The following is a 23495-nucleotide window of genomic DNA, read 5'->3' as shown; positions in this document are numbered from 1 at the left end:
TTTTGTCTTTCATCTGCAACATATTCCCTTTTTTCCTCATTTTGCTTGACTCTCTGTGTTCGTTTCCATGTATTAGGTGAAACAGCTATCTCTCCCGGTCTTGAAGGAGAGGCTTCTTGTAGCAGATAAACCTTATCCTTGATCCTGCCCTAGCTTATCGCTTTTTCCCAAACCTCTGTAATCACAGAGGTTTATAAATGTTTAAAAATTTATTCTTGATAGGTCCTCATTGTTGAAGGAGTGCCGAGTCCCATGAGTGCTCCAGAGGAAAGGACTAGCCCCCAGTTTTAGTCTCGTTGGAAGCTAACCTCCCAGGCAGCAGCTTTTGATGTGTGCAAATATATATAGTCCTGAGAAGGTGCCTGACACCCTTGTCAGGGTGCCTGACAAGGCAGTCCTGTGTTGTCTGTTGGGTGATAGTTGGAGAACTCAGAGCTCAAAATGAGTGTATCAGGTCCTTTTCGGGAAATACTAGGGAGCTTTGGTGAAACCAGAGAAAGAGTGCAAAGATGGCATCCCCTGGCCTACATTCCCTGAGAATGCAATCCTTCCAGGCCACCAGAGCCAGCAGTCAAGGGGCACCTCCTGTGTGAAGTGCATGTGGCTGCCAGCTCTGGCAGGGCTGCAGGGATAAGGTGTTGAGCTGCTTGGCTCTGGTGGAACTGGGGGCCTGCATTAGGCGTGAGGGGTACACACACCAGTGCTCGTAGGTTAGAGAGAAAATGCAAAAATGACACCCACAAGTGTCCCCGAAGAGAGTCCTAATCGGCTTCTGCCCTCTTGCAGATGCTTTAAGATTAGCATATGAGTCTTCATGCATGGTCTGGGCACTTTTCAAATTGCTGCTTTAATGCTGGGGCCCACGCAAGTGAGTCTGCCTCGAAGCACCTTAAGAGCGGAATGTCCATTCCCTATAGCCCCACGGTTCTCCTTGACCTAAGTCCCATTGGTTTTCAAAGCTAGGCATTTGGGGAGCTCCTCTCTCTGATTCAGTTCTCAAGGGTTGAAGTGCCTGATGTAGGGCACAAAGCCCTCACTTCTCAGGGAGAAATTCTGGGTTTGTGAGATTCTTCCCAATTGTATGTCACTGCACTGGGGGTGTAAGGTGTGGCACTACCACGTCTCTGCCTCTTCTACCCTTGGTGTGGCTCTTTTCTTATTTATTGTGGGGGAGCTGCTCAGCAGTTTTTCAGGTCTTTGGCAAAAGGAATTATTTCATATGTAGCTGTAGGTTTTTGTGTTGTGGGAGGAAGTGAATCCAGGATCTTCCTATGCCATCATCTTGAATAGCCTCTCTAATTCAGAATTATTAAGTTCTCTAAGGTGGTACACATTAAAATTTCCTTACAGCAAGCATCCTTTTTCTCTAACTTTGTTAAATAATATTTCCCATCTAGAAGAATTCTATCATTGTAACAAGGTTGATTTTAAATGGATGAACCAAGAGAAATTGAGTTCCATTCCCTAAGCACTGTCTAATTGCCAAATAACAGGAACTCCTTGCTCCAAGACAAAAACCTGATTTCATTAGTACCTGCTGTTTTGGTAGAGGGAAGACAATTGTATGTGAAGGGTACTATGCTTTTGGAAATGCTAATTAACTATACATTATTTATTGGAAATGCAATGCTCTCCTTATTCTGTAGCTGGGAAACCAGAGGAAGTGAGGATGTAAATAGCTGAGACCTGCTGAATTGTAATGAACTGTAGTCACTTGCAAATTTGGGTTCCATGGCTGGTTTGAATACAACTTTATATCCATGATGTCAGTCTTTCCTCTTTATCTCTGATGGACCATCAAAGTCTAAGAGTGTGGGATGGAAAAGAGCTCTATCATCTGGCAGGTTTTAGCTGAGCTAAGGCAGTTTGGGAACCTTAATTTTCTTTTTAGAGAGGAAAATAATAGATTAATACATAACAGTAATAGTAAATAAAAAAGTTTCTCAGCCCAAACCAAGGGGTCAATGACAATTAAGAGGTAGCAGCTTGGCATATGCTGGTTTCTTACAAATTAAATTTCTTTGCATCACTGTCACAGAATTGTAACCATGTTAAAGTTTTTATGCATTGTTTTTCTCTTGGCCAGGAAGAAATAGGATCTCTTTACACACCAGGTATAGAGAGTGAGGACTTTCAGTTCTTACAAGCCTAGGAATTCGTTTTCTCTGCAGCACACGCATCAGGTGTGCCAGGGGCGAAACAGAACAAAGATCAAACAAGAACAGCGTTTCTGGCCTTGATTTGTTCCCATGATGTGATTGTTTTAAGTATCCACCAATTTTTCTAAGTATGTGGTTACCAAATGCTAGAATGTGAGAATATGGACAGTTAACTTCAGATCTTTATGTAATTTGTCATTTCACCTGAATCAGCTTCGTGACACATCGGGAAGAAGCAGAAGAACTGGTGTCTCTGCCATTTGCACCTATGTCCAGTAACACCCTCAAGTCTCAGCTCTGTACCCATCATGTTAGTGGAATTGGCCAGATAAAGATCTATAAATCTTTTAAAAAGTTATATTATACAAATTTTGAAACAAATAAAAGTAGAAGGTACAGTATAATAAAGCCCATGTACTCATCACGCAACTTCAATCACTAGCAATAGTTTCCAAACTTACTGATCACATACCCTTACCACTGAATTCAGGAGAACTCATACACAACTTATATGTAAATTATAAACATGCATTACTGTATCATTGTATTATTGACATTTTAAAACACACTTTGCAAGTATATATTTTTGAAGTATGAGTTAAAACCTAATGAAGTTTCATTCATGAATGCTCATAGCAGCTTTATTTATGAGAGCTGAAAGCTGGAGCCAATCCAAATGTCCGTTGACTAGTGAATAGATAAGCCAACCTCTATATTCATACAATGCAATGCTACTCAGTAATAAAAAAAGAATGAAGTATTGATAAATGCAACAACATAAATGAATCTCAAAAACAGTGAGAAGCCCGTCTCAAAAGGTAATGTACTCTATTATTTCATTTATTTGACATTCTTGGAAGGACAAAACTGTTTTCATGGAAAATTAATTACTGTTTGCCAGCAGTTACAGGCAGGGTAAATGTGTGATTTTAAAAGGATAGCATAAGACAGTTTTTTGAGATGATAAAACTGCTCTATATCCTGGTTACAGTGATGGGTATACAAAACTATACAGGTATTAAAATCCATAAACCTATACACCAAAAGCAAAAGAGTCCATTTTATTGTATGGTAAATACCAAAATAAGTAATGAGAAAAATATAATAAAGTTCTAATTTTTTATCTTTGTACTCCAATGCCTCATCATCCATCTTTAACTTGGAAGCCAGTAGAATAAATTGCCTCTAAATTCCCTTTTAGTGATCATGGTCTGTAATTATCAAGTTACCATGACAGATTAAAAATAGTCAAAAATTCTTTGACACTTATCTCACTGAGGGGTGGGGTCTATGTCCCTTCTCCTTGAATCTGAGAGAGTTCTCTCATTGCTTTGGCAAATGGAATACAGAGGAAATGATTCTGTGTCAGTTTCTGGAGCCAGGTCTGAAGAGATCAGAAGTTCCTACACACTTCCTCTTGAAATACTCACTCTTAGAACTCAGTCACCATGCTGTGAGGAAGCCCAAGCAGTTCCATGGATAATCCCATGTAGAAAGAAACCAAAACTCTTAACTAACATCCTTTTGGCTGACCTCCCAGCCAACAACCACCAAAGCATGCCAACCATATGAATAAGCCATGTTGGAAATAGATATCCAGCTCCAAGCAAACCACCGCAGCTGACATCATGTGGACAGATTAAGGCATTACCACCAATTCCTGCCCAACTTGCAAATTCACGAGCAAAATTAATTACTATGGTTGTTTTGAGCTACTAAGTGTTGGGTGGTCTGTTATATAGTAATAGATAACTGAAGGATTTCTTCAGAAAAAGTAGTCCTCAGAGTCATGAGTTGTTGCCTTCTTGCCGAGTATTAGTGTGTCAGCCTCAACAACCTGCATCAAAATTGTCTGAAGTTCTGTGAAAAAAGCACCCACCTCCATTTCTCACCAAACCTATTGACTAAGAATTTCTTGAAGCAGGGATTCAAAAACCCACATTTTTAACAAGCTGCCCATGTGATTCTTAGGCACCCTAATGTTTGGCCCCTAGCATTTCAGACACTCTTAAAAGATGAACTGAAAATAGTTGGACCAGGGAGGTGATGTCATGTGTCACTACCAGAAAAGATACATTCAATGAAGAAAAGAAATTTACTACAAGAAAACCAGGTAGAGAGGTCCTTGAAGTAAGCTTGTTCTACAAGACAAAATAGAGCTCATCAGAGCACAGATTCTCCATGAATATAAAAACATTAGATAGTAAGAGCCAGTGTATTACAAAGAATGGGTAGAAACACTGACATTTATTGACTAGCCACATTATATGAACAGGGTGTGTAAGTCCTGTGATTTTTATGATTTTGACAAATTAAATAAAAATGACTTAATATGGAGGCAAGGTAACAAAGCTAATTTTTTTTTTTTGCTCTTTACTTCTATATCTTAAAATAGTGCTTTCATATATATATATTTAACAGAAAACCCATTTAAGAAACTATAACCTCCTAATTTTTTAGCTACTAATTTTTTTGTTCATTAAAACCATTTATGCCTAAAGTAGACTCCTTGAGATCTCTTCCTGCCTTCCATGACAAAATAAAAGAGAGAGATTTTTTTTTAGTTACCACATCTCTTGCAAGTTGACTTTGAAATGAAGTGGAAAATGAGTAAATTGAAGAAATTATCATCATGTTACAATCACTAAAAACAAAGGCTATAAAAAGGGAAGCTAAGATTCTATCATAGACATACATTGAAACTTCAAGGTGCTCAAAGCAGGCTCCAAAAGACAGAAATGGAAAAGATCTAAGATTCACAACAGAACATAGAAGATTTCTAGATATACCTTAACAAACCAATATTTTTCTTGCTGCTGGTTTTTGTTTCTGTTTTGCCATGGCTATTAAGTCATCTAACACAACATATTCAAATGTCCTTTGGATGACCTTCTGGTGATTACTTATCAAGTAGTGTCTAAGATTTATATTTAATTATTACTGATTTCTCCCTCTAAGAAATAATCAAATCCAAAAATATTCCCTCTGTTTTTGAGAAAGTGAAGTGAATGTACTAGAATTAAATCTGAGTTTTAATATTAAACTCAAGGGTTGATGTAAACAGTAAATAGCATTAACTAAGGGATTAAATAATCAAATAATAAATGTGAACATACTACATATAGATCCCTGCGCATAACAAGGCCTTGATTAATGTAATTTGCCTTAAATCCTTCTGAAGTTAAATTAATTCCTTTACTACTTAGAGTCTCTGTTACCATTTTTTTTCCTGAATTTTTGAAGGTAGGCTCACTTTCATAGCTTCATACAACCATAAAAATAGCCATACATATAACTATAAAAGTAAGTTGCATTACTAAAAACATCATGCTAGAAAATAAGGTATAAAATTCCCACTCAATCCCCATATCTGGAATAAATTTTTAATATGAAATACCTTTTTGTTTTAGATTTCTAATATAATACATAATGCCCTATAATGGTAAATTATAAGAAAATGCAGCAAATTTATTAAATATAATCTAATCTTTCTCCACAAGTTTTAGGGCTTTGAATTGTATGAAGTCAGTCTGGCTTTCTCCGACTATCTTCAAGATTCCCTTTTAGATGGGGGTGTGGGAGGAGGAATTGGAGGAAAGTAGTCAAATGGTGTAAACTTACAGTGATAAGATAAATAAGCTCTAGGGATGTAATGTACAACATGAGGACTATAGCTAATGCTGCTGGACGATATATACCAAAGCTGTTGAGAGAGTAAATCCTAAGAGTTATCACAAGAACATTTTTTTCTTTCCTTCTTATTGTATCTCTATAAGATGATGGATGTCAACTAAACATATTATGGTAAGCATTACACAATATATGTAAATCAAGCCAGCGTGCTGTCTGCCTTAAACTTATATAGTGATATGTGTCAATTATTTCTTAATGTAACTAGGAAAAGAATATCTTAAAAAATAAAAAGATTCCCCTTTGGTAAAACCAGAAGCCAAAGCAACAGCTGCTCTCGCCAATTACCTGGAATTGCAAGGAATTTTCTGACTGCAATGAGATCAGAAAAGAAACAAAGTCACCAGCATGGTTCGCGGGGTGAGAAACGTGCAGATTCAGGTCACCGAGGGAGCTTGGACAGAGGTCTTTCTCTGGGTCTACCTCACATGCTTTGGCTCCGATGGCTTCCACGTCTTTGTTATAAGGTCCATGGGGAGAAGACTCTGGCATGAAGCAGTGAGACATAAGTAAGAAACAGGACTCAGGGGCCAGCCGGGGAACTTAAGCAGCATTTAGTCAATTCAGGGAGCTAAAGACACAAATATCTGTTCGAAGAGTCCAGAGGAGAGTGAAACCTAAACCTAAACGTTTAATAAACAAAAAACAAACTCGCCTGGAAAGTTGAAGTGTGATAGGAACATTTATCACTAAAGGGAGTAAATGCATTTCTGTTAAATTCACTCACAGAAAAGACTAGACTCACAGTCTTGCCTCTGTTTGACATTCCTTGAAGGCTCCACTATTTGTTTTCTAAAAAAACATTAGCAAGGAATAGCCAGCTTCCCCAGTGTTAGGACCTTGCAAATGACATTGTGTATAATGAACTGGCATTTATTTTTAATGAATGCTATCTTCTTTTTGTCCTCACAAACTTGCAATTTACTTAAGACGTGTGAAGTTGACTGATTCTGTGTGTCTTCATGAAGTAGGGAAGGTAACACCATCTCCATTTCAGGTTAAAACGTTACTTCATGGTATTTTTAAATTGGGGATAATGATTTAATAATGATCATGACTGCAGAACTGAACGGTGTGTGTATTTAATAATATAGATACAGAGGAAAGACTCCCACAATCAGTATCAGGCAACTGAATGAATCCCCTCCCCATGTCTGAAAATCTAAATCAGTAGGATTTTAGAGTTATCTTGAAGTGATTTTGCATTGTTCAGGGGAAATTTTTTTTATTCTGAATATGAAGGTGATGTGTATGGCATTGTGTTATAGTACTCAAACATAGTGGCATTTTTGGCAACCAGAGAATGGCATTTCTGTTTGAAGTCTGTAGCTCAGAACTTTGTGTTTTCCATCTGCCTACTGATTTAGGATAACTCTCAGAGTAGCTATATTTTACAAAATGTGATATACTATCAAATAATATTGACATTATTTTTCCAAATTCAACATGCTTTGGGGGTAATGAGAAACAAAAGACACTGAACTAATTTACTTTGTCTCCTGTGCCAAAAACAATTTGAAATTACCAAAGCAATTTACCTTGAACATGATCCAGTATGTCCCCTCCAAAGGGAATCTTTGAACTTAATCTTTAAATTTTCCTTGTATGTGTAGTCTGTGAGTGTTTACTAAATGTCTACAATGTGCACAGTACATCTAAGAGCTAATGAGGGCGATAAAAGTTAAGGATAAACCCTCTTGACTCTAGAAAACTTGATAGGAATATAGAACGTAGATGGAAGAAGCAGTTAAATCCTAGGATTTAGAAGCGTGTGATGGTATGCAAATGTGTGGGGAAGGCATTGTTTACAGTGCTTCTCGAAACACCAGCAGAGACAACAGGGACATTGGGAAAGAGATCTGTGGATCTGGAGGAAACTTAATAAGAAATGGAAGCTGCAAACAGGTAAAATCACGTAGCTAGGGGAATTCAAATTATTGCATCATTGCCGTTGTCTTAGATATGTAAATGTTGTTCTCTCTCAAGAATGGTCTCCACAAGTTTTAAACAGAGACAATCCATTCTTTAGAACTAGCAGAGAGGGATTTGATTGTTGGAGGAGCTACTGATTATACATATGGAAGGTTCTTCATTTATAGGATACAATTACTAGGTGTAAGAGCTAGAAAAACCATCACGTATTTATTTTAATTTACACAAAGTAATCAGTGATTATATCCAAAGAAATAAACTCCCTCGCATTTGAAACACTAATTTCTAGTGATTTCAGTGAATTATAAATACGTGTTGAAATCCTTGCAGCTTGAACCAGACAGTGATATTTGTATCCCTGGGGTCGCCGGGATAACTTGGGCTCTTCTAATGGGAAGGAAATGAGTGGCTTTTTATTAACATTCTTAGCTTTGGATAACTAAGGGAGACATTTTAGTGTGTATCAGGGGGTTCTCCTTGCTCGTTAGTACAGGGTTGTAGGGATTTGGCTCCACACCTGAGCACCACAAAGTATAGATCTTTCTGGCATAATCCCACCCCCCTTCTAAAACATATCTGCTCCGGTCTCCCTGTTTCTGAAGCAGAAATACCACAGAGAAGCAGTCTATGTGTCATACTGTTTTTGTCTCTACATGTTTCCTTCTTCCAAAGGCTTAATAACAAGAATTATTTGTCTATCATTAACTTTATTTCTGTTAGTTTTGCAGAGTCTCAACTTTCTTTCTTTTAAACCAACCTAAAATATGCTCAGCCTGACAGACTACCCTATTTGAACATTTTAGGGTTCTTTGCCTGTTTTAGCAAAAGAGACTTCGACACCACCACAGAGCGATGTATATGATCCTGTGGCTCTATCGAATGGATTTGAGTTTCTTAAAAAGTCTCTTGCAGGGGCGCCTGGGTGGCTCAGTCGGTTAAGCGTCTGACTTTTGATTTCAGCTCGGGTCATGATCTCACGGTTTGTAAGACGGAGCCCCACGTCGTATGGCTCTGCACTGACAGTGTGGAGCCTTTGGGGGATATTCTCTCTCTCCTCTCTCTCTGCCCCTCCCCACACCTCTCAAAATAAATAAATAAACATTTTTGAAAAGTCACTTGAAAAAACAAAAGATACTCAGATCTGAAGTGGTGATGTTTTAGGCCTTGAGAATTATAATAAAAGGAAATGAATCTTTTTTTTTTCTTTATCATGTTTTTTTTTATTTTTTATTTTTTTTATATATATGAAATTTATTTTTTTTATTAAAATTTTTTTTTCAACGTTTATTTATTTTTGGGACAGAGAGAGACAGAGCATGAACGGGGGAGGGGCAGAGAGAGAGGGAGACACAGAATCGGAAGCAGGCTCCAGGCTCCGAGCCATCAGCCCAGAGCCTGACACGGGGCTCGAACTCACAGACCGCGAGATCGTGACCTGGCTGAAGTCGGACGCTTAACCGACTGCGCCACCCAGGCGCCCCTATATATGAAATTTATTGACAAATTGGTTTCCATACAACACCCAGTGCTCATCCCAAAAGGTGCCCTCCTCAATACCCATCACCCACCCTCCCCTCCCTCCCACCCCCCATCAACCCTCAGTTTGTTCTCAGTTTTTAACAGTCTCTTATGCTTTGGCTCTCTCCCACTCTAACCTCTTTTTTTTTTTTTCCTTCCCCTCCCCCATGGGTTCCTGTTAAGTTTCTCAGGATCCACATAAGAGTGAAACCATATGGCATCTGTCTTTCTCTGTATGGCTTATTTCACTTAGCATAACACTCTCCAGTTCCATCCACGTTGCTACAAAAGGCCATATTTCATTGAGTTCCTTGGGATGACTTGGTCAGATAAATGAAATCAGAAGTGGGTTTCAAATTGTAGAAAATCAAAGACGTTTATAAAATGTCTTCACTGCACCCAGGAATCACACACAAGTTGCAGCATTTTCTCTTTAGGTTATAAACTACATGGAAAATAGGGCTGGATTTTATTCTCGTATATTTACATCCACATACATCCCTCCCTCCATAGCATTGCTTTTAGTAGGCATTCAATAAGTATTTTTGAATGAATGAGTGGCTTTTGTAAATAATAAGGCAAGTCTTACTGTTAACCCCTTGGTGGGGGGGGGGGAGTTTCTGGCATACATCTTCCTCACCCACATTATCCTTCAATTGCTAATTTCACACAGAAAAGAAAGATCTCAAAGGGATGTTGACTTATTTAGTGGCCTGGTTACATACTTAGAGTTTATAATGCATATACCATTGCTTAATATAATCTGTTCAGTTCCACCATAGACATATCTACCAGGCGAAATTTCTAACAAATTAATTTTTCATTGCAAAATATGTTCTTTACCTTTTCTCTCAGGTATGTTTTATTTAAATCTGAACGGTCAGAAGACATAGTGAAAGGGAGAGTAAGACTTTCTTTCTTCTGGCTCCTGTCCTTTACCCTACTTTCTACATTTTTTTGGTGTTAAAAAACATTTCTATGAGGAGACCTCGAGGGAGCCAGATTGCCTAGGAGAGTCAGATTGATGATAGCTTTGCTGTCCCGATGCTGATTGACCTTCCAGGACGAAAGAAGTTCCACAAATAAATTTTAAAATTCTAAGCAAGGCAAATACTACTGGGGTGATTTCTGCAACCATTTTAATATAATAGCAGATACCTTTTCAGTCCCCAGTTTCTATGTTAAAAAGTTGGTAACTCAACTCACATAAAAGAAAAAATACAACTAGTGAATATATGACTTAGTGAAAGCAATCACCTGAACAGGTATAAATAGCATCTCATCAATTTAGCACCTCGGGGACTGCTGTGCATATGCTTTCTTGTGTTACTGTCTCACATTTCCCCCGGCAACTTTCACACTGAAGAGGCAACTAGAGAGTTCACACATCTACTACAACCAGGCATTCGTGGTAGGGAGCCTATGACCCACCCCCCCAAGATATGTATGCCTTGATCCACAGAACCTGTTAAAATGTTACCTTGTATGCCACAAGGGACTTCGCAGATGTGAATAAGATTAAGAACCTTGAGATGAGTGAGGAAATTGTCCTAGATTCTGCAAATGAGCCCAATGCAATCACAAAGGCATTTAAAAATGGAAGAGGGGAGCAGAAAAGAAAATTGGCGACAGGAGACATGAGAATTCAACCTGCCCTTGCTGGCCTTGAAGATGGAAGGGGCATCCTGAGGCAAGGAACAGAGGCTGCATCTAGAAGCTGGAAAAGGCAAGGAGAGGGATTCTCCTGTAGAGCCCCCAGAAAGGAACACAGGGATTTTGACTTCCAGAAGTGTAAGATAATCAATTTTGGTTGCTTTAAGTGCCTACCTTCCTGATAATTTTCTACGGCAGCAGTAGGAAACAAATATGGTGTTTTTTCAGGACTTGTTTCTGACCTGTGTCTCCTTCTGAAGAAGCTTCCCTGTAAGAGGGGCGCTCAGCCCGCGGCCTCCTGCCTCTCCTCTGCAGCTGTTTACATGAATTCATGACCTCTCCTGTCCACACCAACAGAATACCATTCAAGAAGTGAGAAAGCTCCCGCACGATCTCATTAGTCGTCAGGAGTCCAAAACTTTATGGTAAAAGTCCTAAAACCTCTAAGAAACGATTTGAGGCACTTTGCAACTTCACAACAAAAAGCTATTTGTATGCCCAGCTCATAGTGTGGTAACTGCCAGGGCACGATCTGAAATATGATCATAAGTGCCCTAAACACACATATCCTTGGCTTGGCTGATATGACAGGGCATTTTGGACCTGAAAGATTTTTTTTGCGGCTCAACTTATTTGCATCTCTGCCTTGAGCTTTTAAAAAGAAAAGATTCCATTATTTATAGAAGTCATATGGGAGAGCTCTCCAGGGTTATCGACTGTAAACCTAAATAGAAAGGGAATGCATCCACAGAATAAAATAACTCTGTAGAAACTGTCTGTTCTCATGTCCAACGATGATTTACTTCTGGGGATAGTAGGGATTCCAGATTCCTTTCACAAAACTTCAGATTGACTACTCACCTTTGGGAGACTTATTTAAGCTTTAGGTTAGCACTTATAACAAAATGTGGTATCAGCCTAAAGGAAAATGTTTATTTTTTTAAAAAAAATTTTAAATGTTTATTTTTCAGAGAGAGTGAGAGAGACAGAGTGTGAGTGGGGGAGGGGCAGAGAGAGAGGGAGACAAAATCCAAAGCAGGCTCCAGTCTCTGAGCTGTTAGCACAGAGCCTGACGTGGGCCTCGAACACAAACCGTGAGATCATGACCTGAGCTGAAGTCGGACGCTTAACTGACCGAGCCACCCAGGTGCCCTGGAAAATGTTTATTTTTCATCCAAGAACAGGGTAAGGAATATTTTTGTTTCATAAAAAAGATCCTCACTTCATTGTCCTTGCTCAATCCTATTCCATTTCCCTCCGACTTCAGTGTTATCAGGTGTTCATAGCCAGGCCTCAATGGGAACACTTTGTTTTCTTGTTCTGTATCACTCTTATCAGTACTAAAAGCTGAGGCATTAGAATTGAATGCGATCTTCTTGAAGTCCAGGGGAAAGGAAGATTGAGGCAAAAGACAAAAATGGCCAAGGGTTACTGGTAAAAGGAGCATGTTTCTTGTTGGTGACTATCCCCATTTGGCATTCTCGTAGATATCGATCGCTGCCTGGCTGTCAGGGGGCAGAAGTAATAGGCTTGGGCAACTGAGGAATCACAGTGGCCCCAAAAGTCCATGAATTATACTATCATTACCCAGCAAGAAAACACTCTCCACACCACTCTTATGGTGCTCTATGCCTTCCAGTGCCACTTACCCTTCATGTTCACCATCTGAAAGGAAATTTAGATGAAATGATGCCTGCTTTACCCACCAAGTACATTGTACACAATCATAAATCAATAAGGAATAGCTACCCAGAGACCTAGAACATATTTGGATACAATTAGAAATTGAAAAAGGAGTATTTTGTCATGTGCTAGGTTTTAGTTTGGGTTTTGGTTTGTTTTGTTGTTGTTTGTTTGTTTATGTGTTTATTTATTTATTTATTTATTTATTTATTTTAGTTAGTATAAAGGCAGATGTCCAATGTTAGGGATGCCTTTAGTGACTCCATATTTTCAATTCTGTCTTTACCACCCTGGTTACATGTTTTATAAATCTTCCTCATAATACAGATCTGCTTAGACCTTAGGCTTCGGTGATAAAAACAATCCTATACCTAACCGAGCTGACTTTTTGCTCTGTATTGATTCCCCCTCTCGCAGCACCCAGCACACCTTCCCCAGAGAAGATGTTCCACAAAAGAGATTCAGGACTGACTGCACTCAACATTCCCCGGGGCCTGAGTCTGAGTCCTGTGCAGGAGAAGTACTGGACAGGGACAGAGTGAATGATGAAAGAGCATCGGGTCAGGATTGAACACTTTCTAAGTAACTGATGTAACATTTGTATTTATTACCTTTGCTTATCACAGTTACCCCAGAAGGTATGAGATAAAATCAGGGAAAAGAAAGTTTTAAACTCACATAATAGGCTACAGACATATGTGCTAATCAGGCACAGTAGTCTAGCAGACAGGTCTGGGAGGAAAAGGAAACGGGCATTATTTAAGCAAAGATCGAACAGCATGTTTAAAACAAAAAGACAAAAAAAAGGAGTCACCCAGAGAAAAGACAGGTTTTGTTCACTACACACCCCAAAATGCTACCAGATTTGATGTAATTTTCTAACTATAATATTCACCCTGTTTTCTGTACTCTGTTACTTTATTTGATTAAAATAGTATTCTTATCAACACACAACTAACTAGGGTTTCCAATCCACTTAGAAGATACAGAGCAAATTCAGGATGCCGGATTTCCAAGACCTGATTGTAACCCAGAAGACAGAAAAATCTCGCTTAGTATTTGAGTTTTTAAAAATCCATACATGATCATACAGCTATCAAAGAAGTAGAAAGATCAAAAACTCTAAAGCAATGCGTAAAGGGCCAGGAGAGAAAGCCTGTGAGCTTTCAGCGCAGTAAATGATGAATGTATAACGGGGAGGCATGAACTAAAAGAGCTTTGACAAATGAATTTCCTTAGAAATCAATGACCAGACAACCAGGGTAAGATTTATCCAAAGCATAAGAAATGTGACAAGTGGTTCAGCTTTTCCACTTTTAAAAATGAAGAGTTGATTTGAGTTACATATTTTTGAGTCAAAATTTGATTTGAGTCAAAATTTTTAAGAGTATCAGTCTTATGCTATGTTTCGTAGCATAAATTAAATCATTAATCAACGTGATTTAATGATGTTTCAGGATGCATCGTTTACAAAATGATGATGCCAATGATATGTGAAATTTACATAAGAAAGTACAATTTTCATGCTGCCTTTTTTCCAAGTTAAAAGGAAGTTTAGTTCCTTTTTAATAGCAAGACTTTCTTACTTCAGTTAACTTTTTCTCTACCTTCCCCTTAAGTAAAATAATACTTAACGAGAAGAGTCCGTTTATGTTTAACCGAAATCAAGTAAGTATACATGTAAGTTTAAATTCCTTTAAAGATAATGAGCTCTTTTTTTTCCCATTTCGCCCCCTTTCTTTGTAAGTAATAATGCAGGACTTCCTAGATCTTTCCTACCAATTGCCAATACTACACAAGCTATTTGTGGGTCTTGCTCCACATAGATTCACATTTGCAGAAACAGTGCTATGTCCCAATTGGTGGTGCTCGATATTACTTCCAGTGGTAGTAACTGTAGTAGCATAGAGGATGCAGCCCAGTAAATGGAAGGGCAAAGAGGATGAAATTTTTAATAGCTTTGCTCTCTTGGTGCTTCGTCTGAAAGAATCACTGTTACACTTGACATTTGTTGCCATTTTGCTTTTTCATTTTGAATCGCAGAATCGGACTTGTCTGTACGTTGAGGGGAGAAAGAGAGATGACCTCGGAAATGTCAGGAGTATTACAAACAGCAGCCTGTGAGTTTGGATAGGTGGACCACAGTGGGTCATCAATCAGTGTTTAAATGCTGGCTGTGGAGTAGGGACCTGAAACCATAATAAGCTTTTTCAATTTTTCAAGAAGTAAAATAATGCGATATGGAAGACGTGGCTTCTTTCCTGGCATAGGCCAGAGATGTGGCAGAAGTGGGTGCCACGAGGAGTGAAGGGGAGCTCTGGTCAGACCTAAACGTGGTCTCACTTCTGCTGCTTCCTGTTTGTGACCTCAGGAGGGTACACGGCCCCCTCAGCTTCGCCTCCCTTATCTGTGAAATGAAATAAAATTACCTACCTCCCAGGCCAGTGGGGAGATTAATAAAATCGTATCCGCAAGGTGCCAGTTTGCCTTTCTTCCCTTGTTTCTACTTTAACATTGCAGGTAATTTATGCTCACAGGTGATCAACAACTTGGCCTACAGCCCTGGTGAGAACACGGCCCAGCCCCACAAGACTAAGAGATCTAGCAGAGGGAGTCCCTAATTCACTGTGGTCGGTTCACTCCTCCTTCTTCCTACTAAGTTCCTAGTCAGACCCTACGGATGTTTGAGCAAGCCCTGGAAACAGTCACTGGTGCTTGCCTGCATTTCCTTGCCTGTAGAATTGAGGTCGAGGGTCTGCTGGTACACATCTCAGTACTGTCGGATGAATCTCTCTGTCTGATGTGGAGTGGTCTGAGGCCAAATACTGGACTTTGAGTTGCAGGTGACGACTAAGAGCAGTGGGCTGTCCAGGATGACTTGTGTTCTTGCATATGGCTCACGGCCAACAGGTAGACAGCCCTGAATCCATACGCTCAAGGCATGAATCGAGGTACTTTCACCCGGCTGATTTTTCCTGCATGGTAACATTGGAACTTTCCCAGAACTGGGCCAACAGTCTGGCTTCATTTTAGGGCAGGCAGTAGTCATTATGCCAGATGCCTACTCAAGGCCTAATATAGGCAAGGCCAATAGGTTTCATCTTGCGTGGCGGCCCATCTATTGTTAGCAAATGCCTAGACAGCTGCGTGTAGAAGAATTCTAAGACCTCGTCTGGGCTCAGCATAAACGTGTGCCCTGGCCCGTGATGATGTCTGCCGTGGGTACTGGAGAGGGTTGTTGGGGCACACATGACAGAGTTTTAAACTTCAATTCCCGGGGATCCTCAAAGTGCTGCTTTAGTTCAGTATGGATATAAGCCATTACTCAACTGATGTCCATATTCACATGCATGGAGCACTATGTAATCATTGAGAAATTCCTTGGGCTGGGTCACAACACACAAACCCAACATCCAAAGACAATCCCAGTCTCCGGTCAGTGCCACAAGAGGTTCTGGGCCCGCTCATAATTTTGAATGTCACCAAAGATATTCACTTCTGGACACTACCTGGTTTCTCACAACCTCATAATTCCAAGGATGCAGAGGCTTGTCCAGGATCACTTGAAACCATTGAAAGCCAAGTCTAGCTTCTGGTGCTTTCACTATCACTTCCAGCAACAAGCACACATACAGGAGTACAAAATAACACAAAACATGCACCGCTCCTAACACAGAAATCCTCCAACTCTGAAATGTATTCAGACTTTTTAAGCCAAAGCCCCGCCGGCCTTCTACCCCTCTGCCTGAGCTAGGGATTTTCTGCCAGGTGTATGTATGCGTGATCAGTCAAAGATGGCATCCTATGGAGAATTCCATGAAAGAAATCTACAGTAGGGCCTCATCTGCCCATCAACTGCCTCTCCTCCTTGTTGAGAAGAGAAGCAAGGATGCACATCTGTGCAATGAGTACCAGGTGTTAAATAAAATCATAATTCAAAATCAACACCTTCCTATAGACTCCTGGCTGGCTGTATTTGCACAGGTGAACCACAGTTTATTCCAAATAGGGATTCCCGAGAACATGTAACTAGTTAGTCATAGTCATGAAAAAAAAGACAAAAGACCCTATTTTGAACTTGTTTTGATCATTGCGAATATACATTAAGGCCATCCAGCCTCTTCTGACCATGATTACATCACACTATTGCATAATCTGATTGTTGGATAAACATTTTTACTTTTCTTCTCACAACTCTTACAAACTATACAATACAAGTTACCATGGGTACCAGTTAGGTACACATGTGAGGAAGTACGCATTTGACTTTGCTTTGGTAGAATCTTGGCACTCAGAGGTCTCATGTCCTTTGATGGTGCAATTCTGTGTTGGAAGTGCCCACAGTTCTCCTCTTGGCCCATTGCCAAGGGTCTAACTAAGTGTCTAACTCAATAATTTTCAAAAAAGTTTGACCTGAGAACTCTCTGTGCTTTTCTTTTTCCGAATGAAATTTCACCAAGAATCCTGTTGTAGTTTCCTAGGGCTGCTGTAACAAAGTACAATAAGCTGGGTGTCTTACACAACCAAAATGTGTTGTCTCACGGTCCTGGAGGCTACAAGTTCAAAATCAAGATATTGTCAGGGTTGTTTCCTTCTGAGGGCTGTGAGGGAGAATGTGTTATATGCCTCTCTCCTGACTTCTGGTGTTAGCTGACTCTCTTTGGCATACCTTGGCTCATAGAGGTCCCCATCTCTACCTTCTTTCTCTACCTGCTATCTTCAGATAGCATCCTCCCTGTATGCATCTGCCTCTGCATCCAAATTTCCCCTTTTTATAAAAGCACCAGTCATATTGCATTAGGGATCATTCCAAGGATTCACTTTAATCATCTGCAAAGACTGTATTTCCAAATAAGTTCCCATTTACAGGCACTAAGGGTTAGGACTGTCACATCTCTTTTTTTTGGTGGGGGTGGGGGGAGACGCGATTCAACCAATAACAAATCTCAATTACAAAACATAAAGGTGAATCTGCTTACCTTGAAGGGCTGGCGGGGGCGGGGATGGGAGCCTTTATGCACAACACCTTCCTCTCCCCGGCATTCCTCCCTCTTCTCTCTTGACATGCCTCCAAAACACCCTGATCTGCACAAAACACACTTTGGAAATCACTGCTCCAAATACTGGTATGCAACAATCAGATATTTCAGTAGCTGTCAGAGGTCTAGCAAGACTTAAGCTTTGCAATCATCCCACTGTACACCTTAAACTTCCATAATATTATATGTTGATTGTATCTCAGTAAAGCAGAAAAAAACCAAAACATAAATAATAAAAGAATTCAGTTTTGTATATACCAACTTAATGTTAAGCGACTCTTAAACAACTCAGACCTGTGATTTGTTTTTGCCGTAGAGGGTAACTCCTGGGAGGGAGCATGGCAAGACTATGAAGCCCATAGGGAAGATTGTAATGGAACTATCTTTGTCTGAATATCATTTCTGCGGAGTCTCACTGCATCACTTTGGAGAACGAGCTATTTTCCATCAGACCCTCACTATCAATTCACAAAATGCTGGTGGCACTTTCTTCTGGGAGCCAAACCTCCCATTAGCCATTAGCACAAACCAGCAGAACTCAATGACATGCACAAGTCAGCCAAGGACAGATTTATTTACTGGCCCTTTTCTTTCCTCTCGCTGCCAGACTCAATACCTCCCCAAAGCACAGAGCCAGAGAGCCAATTCTAAACCCCTCTGCATTTTAATTTCCAAAGGCCCCCAGCTATCCAATTGCCTGCATACATGCGGATTTTGTCCATCTTGCAGCCCTTGCCGGGGCTCTTGTTCACCTTGGAGCAGCAAAAAGAGATAGGAGCACCTGCTAACCCCAGAAAAGCATTCATTATCAATGGGGGCCTCACACCTCAAACCATCACCCTCCATCACCTCCATCCTGTATCTGTATTGCTCTTCAGGCACATTGGTTTCTAGCAAGTTCTTTGTGATAGCACTGGGAAAATATCCTCATTTCTGTGGTGACTGAGAAATCTATATTTGTACCATCAAGAAGAATGATGGCCTGGGAGGAATCTTCTACCAGAATCCCAGGACGCAATCACAAATATCTTTTCCAAACCTTCGTAATCCATCTCAATCATAATAGTGAACAAACCAAATGTCCCATCAGTCCTGCCCTACATGGACATATGTGTCCCTTAAAAATCTACAATAGCTGCAGTAGAAAGCACAAGGCAAATGGGGTCAGGGAACAATTCAAAACTTTATCAGTGACATAAAAAATAAGAAGCTATTAAGAGTGGTAGCAAAGTTTTGCACGTATCAAATGGTTAAGAAATACATAAATCCTATGGTAAGTATGATATTTTACTTTGAAAAGAATGTGCACTTTACTTGCTGGGGTAGAGGACAGAAGGGAAGCAGCTTCTGAGTTCTTATGAAGAGGTAGAAGAAAACTTGTCTGAAATTTGGTGGAAAATTATAACTCTACAAGAGGATGAGCCTGGCTTATAACACATGTAGGAAACCGAGGTAGCTGGTAGATTCTGAGGTGTGCCCATGTTTACGTTTTGTGTATTCCTGCACAACTCAGTTCCACTGAGTGCAGTTTTCTGCATTCACCTGTTATTGCTTATGGACAAATCACACACACAAAAAATCTGCATTATATTCAAAATTTTCCCTAATACATCAGTCACGTTGGGACAAATCCATATTTTCAAAGCAAGCATTATAGGTAGCAGAACGGACTATACTTCGGGCCACCACCTTCAATTTTTACCATCCATCAGAGAAAATCAGGCCAGCTTCTTCACACGCACCCATCTTCTGCCCCAGAATATCCCTTGACATATACGTCACCAATTTTATCTTCATTGCTTCTCAGTACCAACTGCCCTATGTCGTGAGGCCATTCTAAGGCAAGGGAGCAAACATGTCTGGATGAGGCAATCCGACTAACAGTAACCCCAGGACAGTCCTTGAGATAAGAAACCAGATTCAGCTGTCCATTGCATGCCCACATTGGACTACCTAGCTTACAAAGCTGGTAGGAAGCCAACTTCACCAAACTTTTGGTGGGTAAATGGTGTTCTAAAAATTGTCCCAAGAATACGAAATTCGGCTCCCAGGTAACAACATGATTCATCTCGGTTTTCCCATTCTTCTTGTATGGCACCAAATTGCATACAGAGCTTCCCACCCAGTATTTTAATCCACATAAACAACACAGAGAAAGTAGGTTATTTGGGATCCCTGAGGAACAGCAGAGATTGTTATGCCATCCAGAGTGACACCCCACCCCACTGTGGGAGGTGAAATTTTCTCAGACACAACCTGGCCATGCAGAAGTCTTGGGAGTGGATGAGAGCATATCCCTGATATTGGGGAGCTACAGCAGCTTTGACAGGTGCTAGGGCAGGTTTGGGTGGGTCAATCTTTGGGCCACCTCCAAAGAGAAGAAACTTGCTTCAGATCTTGTTCTGAACTTCTCTCTCCCTCCCTCAGTGCTATCCGGGGTGTTTAACTTGGGCTTCAGCCCTCGTGCGTCTTGATCCCCCCATTTCCTTGGACCAGCATTTGCTGGACCTTTGTACTCTGCCCTGACCCCCAAGAGTGTAGATGGTTCCTTGCCCCCTTGCGTTGCCAGGAACCACGATGTGCACCCCGCCCCCGCTCCCCACTATTTCCTGTTGACTGTCAGAACTCCATTTTCACAATTAATCTGCTGGGATTGCAGTTCCCCTCGCCTCCGTATGACCTCAAATCCCTTGCCCTTCTAACTCTGTCTCAAACTGCATCTGCCTAGATGAGGCAACAGTAGGATCGCAGAAAGGGACATATTCCTGGGTGATGACCCCACAAGGGTTTCATGGGTGTCCGTTACACCAGCATGAGAACAACCTCATACATGTTTTCAGTTTGCATCATTTTCAAAATATTTTGAGAACTCATCCTATTATTTAAGGGAGTCAATTTAGGGACTGCCTTACAAAAGAAACACCACCTTCATTCTTTGCAAATAGTATAACTTTAATACTATTTTGAAATTTGTGATTATACTAGGATATTAATGTGTTTGTTACTGATAAACTATATTTGTGTTTTGATCAGTAGTTTGTTATTTAATCAATGTTTGATATTGTGAATAATTTTATGATTAAGCCATGGACAGGTTTGAAGCAGCAGCCTTATTCTTCATACTCTAAGAGAACTTTAAAGGAATGAAAGAATTAACAAGGTAGATTCATCTCAATGTGAAACGAAGGTGCTGACATGGAAGCTTCCTTCATTTATTCTCTGGTGTCACGTGTGAAACAAATAGCTCTCTTGATGCCCACATGATGCACTTAGGGCTCCAGTTGTCTCCTCGCATTATAAAGTTGTGGTGCCTGTCTTCCCTAAATTTCTGCAGCTATCATGTTGTATTTCCTACAATCTGTTTGATCCACAGTTCAGTTTGGTTATTGATGCTGATAGCCAAAAAGTGGATTTACTATCAGGAATCCAATTATAAAAACAATAATTAATAAAACTAGACAGCTGCCCCTCTGTATTTTAAGGCAATTAAGAAAAATGATTTGGCTTCCCGTGTCTATGACAAATCCAATGCGTCATGTAAAACATAGTCAAAGGGAAGAAAAAACTTCATGAAAGTAGCAGAATGTGAAGCAGTTCAGCTCTAAAAAGAAGATGGGGCACCTAGGAGGCTCAGGTGGTGAAGCCTCAGACTCTGGATTTTGGCTCAGGTCATGATCTCACAATTCACAAGGTCAAGCCCCAAGTCGGGCTCTGCACTGACAGCTTGGAGCCTGTGTGGGATTCTCACTCTGCTCTCTCTGTGCCCCTCCCTCTGTTTGCACTCTCTTTCTTTCTCAAAATAAATGAATAAACATTCAAAAATAAAAAAAATAAAAAGAAGATGGTAAATAATTCATATATATGTATATATGCACATATATACATACATATATATACATATATATATACTTTGTTATGCTCTCATTCATTGATTCCATAATATATATACATGTATGTATACTTAATATATTTTCATTGATTCCATAATATATATACATGTATACACATGTATGTATATTTAATATATTATGGAATCAATGAATATATCATATATGTATATATGGATGTTTAATATATGTTTATATATATTATGCAATCAATGAATGAGAGCATAACAAAGTCACATAGGAAATCACAATTCTTTTTTTTTTTAAGTTTATTTCTTTATTTTGAAAGAGAGAGCGCACATGTGAGCAGGGGAAAGGCAGAGAAAGAGAAGGAAAGAGAATCCCAAGCATGTTCCGTTCTGTCAGGTGGAGCCCAACAGAGGGCTTGAACCCACAAACCGAACTGTGAGATTATGACCTGAGCTGAAACCAAGAGTCAGACACTTAACTGACTAAGCCACCCAGGAGTCCTGGAAATCACAGTTCTTTGTAGTCAAGACAAATAAAAATCAAAATATTTTTAAACTGAAAATTAAAGAGATTAAAGAAAGCTGACTTACTGAAAAAATGATCAAATATTTAAAACCTGTAATACAGGGTGCAATTGAAAAATAATTTAAGACACTTTCAGAGAAAACAAGAAAGGAAATACTTAGCGTTTATTATAATATCTGAGTTACCCGTCCTTCATGCAAAAACATGCCAAAAATTATGGAAAATTCTTAGTTCTACATAAAATACACTCAACAGTTTTTAAAGGTCACTGAAAATCATCTTGGAATTGGAAAATATAATATTGAGTGATATAGAGCTTTCAGGAGACATAGGATACAAGTCAACGACTTAAGGAAATGGAAAGGAAAAAGACACAAGCAATAACGATGAGAATATTTCACAGGGAAGTTGGATAACGCAAGTGAAGCTTGAGGGTCTCAGATCAGGAAGAGCAGCAGGAGTTATTCTTTTCAAACAAGAGCTTAAAAGTGGTTTACTTTTTCACCCTACAATGCAGTTGTGGCAGGTCCTAGGTTTACGTGTCTATGTGTGTGCATACGTATGTGTATATGTGTGTGCGTGTGTCTTGTGTATGCACACGTACCTACGTGTATCCACATGTGTGCATGCAAGTATCTGCCTGTGTACGTGTGTGTGTGTGTGTGTGTGTGCATGTGTGTAAAGACACTGGAGAATCTAGGCACTTCAGTCCTTCCTCTCACACATGTCTGCAATTAAAGAAGGTGTAAAGCAAAGAAAGAGTAATTACAGGGCTTCTTTTTTTTTTTTTTAATTCGGAAAGGAAGCAGAAGAGTCTAATGGTTATTAAACCATGGTTTTTAGTCATTCATATGACTGAGTTCAAATTCCGAGATGCCACTTCTACGCCATGTCACATCAGGCAATTTAATCAGCCTCCTCACGGTTCATTTTCTTATTTACAAAATGACTACGGAAGTAGTGTCTTCATAAGATTAGTTTCAGAATTGAGTGAGCTCATGTACACAGACCTCGATATAGTGCCCTGAACAAAGCATATGATCAATCCCTGGTAGTCATCGTAATCATATTTACTGATAACCACACCAAGTCCTAAACCAAAATAAGACACACCAGAAGGTCAGGCAAGAAAATAGGAGCTAGGAGAGAGGGAGTACTGACTCACTGGTGTCTGTCCTAGCTCAAAGCCCTGCTCCAACAGGAACCTGCAGTCTCGGCTAATATAGACCCCACATCCCTGGCCGCTCACTTCTGGGTAACCTGCGACCACACAGTCAGCTTAGGAAGGAAGCCGTCACAGACCAGGAGTCGTGAGTTGCTACAACAAATTTCATACTTAAGTACTCTGCCTCGCAGTAAGAAAAATTAGTTCATGATGACAAATCCAATAACCTGTTGCTTAATTTAGATATTTAAAGTGACACATCTCCTACTTTTAA

Source organism: Lynx canadensis, chromosome F2, assembly GCF_007474595.2.
Source record: "Lynx canadensis isolate LIC74 chromosome F2, mLynCan4.pri.v2, whole genome shotgun sequence".
Lineage (NCBI taxonomy): Eukaryota > Metazoa > Chordata > Mammalia > Carnivora > Felidae > Lynx > Lynx canadensis.
The sequence above is the reverse complement of the archived record's forward strand: the minus strand, read 5'-3'. Positions refer to the sequence as shown.